Here is a 2,126-nt window from a genome sequence, read left to right as displayed (position 1 = left end):
TTAAAAATTTAAAATGAGAATGAGCTGAATAAAACAACATATATATTTTGTTATTGTTTTTTGTTTTCCATTTTTCTTTTTTTATAAAGTTAAACAGCAAAACAAAGATTCACAAGCTGCCTCCCCCACCGCAGCTTGGCTCCTTCCTTCCTGCTCACAGCACAACTCCGGTGACCGCGTGGCCGGCCACGAGGCAGGGCTGTGGGTGCGGAGCCAGGACAGGAGGTGGCCACGCCCACACGCTAGACTGAGCCAGGTGAGTCTGTGCGTGCAGGGTTGGAGGGTGGCCTTCATCAGCCGAACTGAAAGAAGAAATTCCCCAGACCAGACACTTCAAAGCTGAAACCCCCAGAACCCCCGAAGAAAGCCTTGAAGATTTTGTTGGCATCAAAATCACCCATGTTTATGCCCTCCTCGTCCAGGTCCTGGCCACTGTTGTAGCGTGTCGTCTTCTTGGGGCCCAAGAGGTTGGTGAAGGCCTCACCCACTTCCTTGAACTTCTCTTTCTGCACCTCGGCACTGGCTCCACTGTGCCCATCCGGGTGATGCGTCAAGGCCCGCTTTCGGTAGGCCCTCTTGATCTCGTCCTCAGAGGCATTGTAGTCCACTCCCAGGATCTTGTAGCAGTCTTTCCGCTTGCTCTTCTTCAGTGGCAGCTGTGCATTCTTCAGGAGCCGTTTGTGCTCTTTCGCCTTCTCTATCTGGTAGAGCTTCTCCTAGTCCCGCACCGCCTCGTTGTACTGTTCCGTGCCCATGTAACACTGCTCTCTCCTCAAGTAGGCCATGTGTGTCATCCAGCCTCACGGCCCGCGTGCAGTCTCCAATCACCTCATCCAGCTTCCTGAGCTTGGAGTTGGCAGTTCCCCGGTTAGAGTAGAGCTTGGCATTTGTCTTTATGTTGTTGGGATTTATGGCCAGGGCTTCTGTACATAGTTCACATGCTAGTTTACAATTGCCTTCCTTAAATGCTTTATTCCCATCCTCCTTCTTTGCTTCAAGGGCTTTGGCCTTCCTGCAGGTCGCACAGGCCTTCTCATGGTCCAGGGTCATCCGGCGGGCCTGCACAAAGAATTGCACAGCCTCCTCAATGCAGTCCTCACAGTAGAGGCACAGGCCCCGCACATGCAGCGCATCCCCGTGGGTGCAATCTAGCCGTAGGATGTTGCTGGCCATGGACTGCGCCTCTGGGTAGCAATACAGCATCGCCAGGCACTCGGCTTTGAGGATCGCGCAGCAGTGCCAGGCGGAGGCACATTCCAGGGCCTGGTTCATGCAGAAAACCACCTTCCAAAAATCTTGCTTCTCAAAATCCGTTTCTGCTATTTTTCTCATATTCCATAACTGCATTAGCACCTTTGAACTCCTGCTGCACCTGAGCATTTTTGTGATCCAGTTCTAGAGCTCTCTGGAAACGACAACACACTGCCATGGCATTCCCCAGGGAGAGATGGCACTTGCCCCTCAGAGATGTCCCCACACGAAGCTGTCGCCCAGCTGCACCGACTGTTGGACAGGTCCCCAGCCACATCCCCAGCGCCTCCCAGAACTGGCCCAGCATAGTGAGCATGGCCACCTGGTTCTCGCATTCTTGGGACACATTTGGACAGCCTTCAGATAGTAGTTGTAGGCCTCGTTGTAATCCTCCTTGGTGTAGTATGCGTTTCCTTGCTCCTGGAAGGACTCTGCTCCCTCTTGGCCTCTTCCTCGTCCTGCAGCTCTGGCCCAGTCATTGCCATTACTGCCGCACTCTGCAGCCACAGCCATCCTACTGCCGGGACCAGAGAGCCCAACATATATATTTTGGTTAATTCCTCTCTTCAGCTATCATCATAGAAGTTACAGTAATGCTTTCTGATCAGAGAAGTATTGCCATTAATGTCATGATTTATTGAATGCCCACTATAATAAGCTTCTATATAAGTGCTTTGAATAATAGAGAACTCAGCTGTTCAGTCTTGGGCAAAGACTGGCTGGTGATGGGGGAAGGTAATGAAAAGATGCTCCTCCCAGCTGGCTTACAGGCTCGAAGACATCTTCATGGAGTCACACCCAAGGATCCTCTGAGACACGCCCTGTGATTTTTTAGTTATGGTACACTTCTCACTGAGGACTTCTTTTTCCATGTT

At 51.4% G+C, this 2,126-nt stretch overlaps 1 pseudogene; it reads right to left on the bottom strand.

The window, feature by feature from the left end:
- Positions 1–231: 231 nt before the first annotated feature.
- LOC101563718 lies at positions 232–1,764 on the bottom strand (annotated as a pseudogene).
- Positions 1,765–2,126: the final 362 nt, after the last annotated feature.

This window comes from Octodon degus, unplaced genomic scaffold (assembly GCF_000260255.1).
Source record: "Octodon degus isolate 3935 unplaced genomic scaffold, OctDeg1.0 scaffold00133, whole genome shotgun sequence".
NCBI classification, from domain to species: Eukaryota; Metazoa; Chordata; class Mammalia; order Rodentia; family Octodontidae; genus Octodon; species Octodon degus.
Note: the sequence above shows the minus strand (reverse complement) of the source record. Positions and strands in the feature narration are given on the sequence as shown.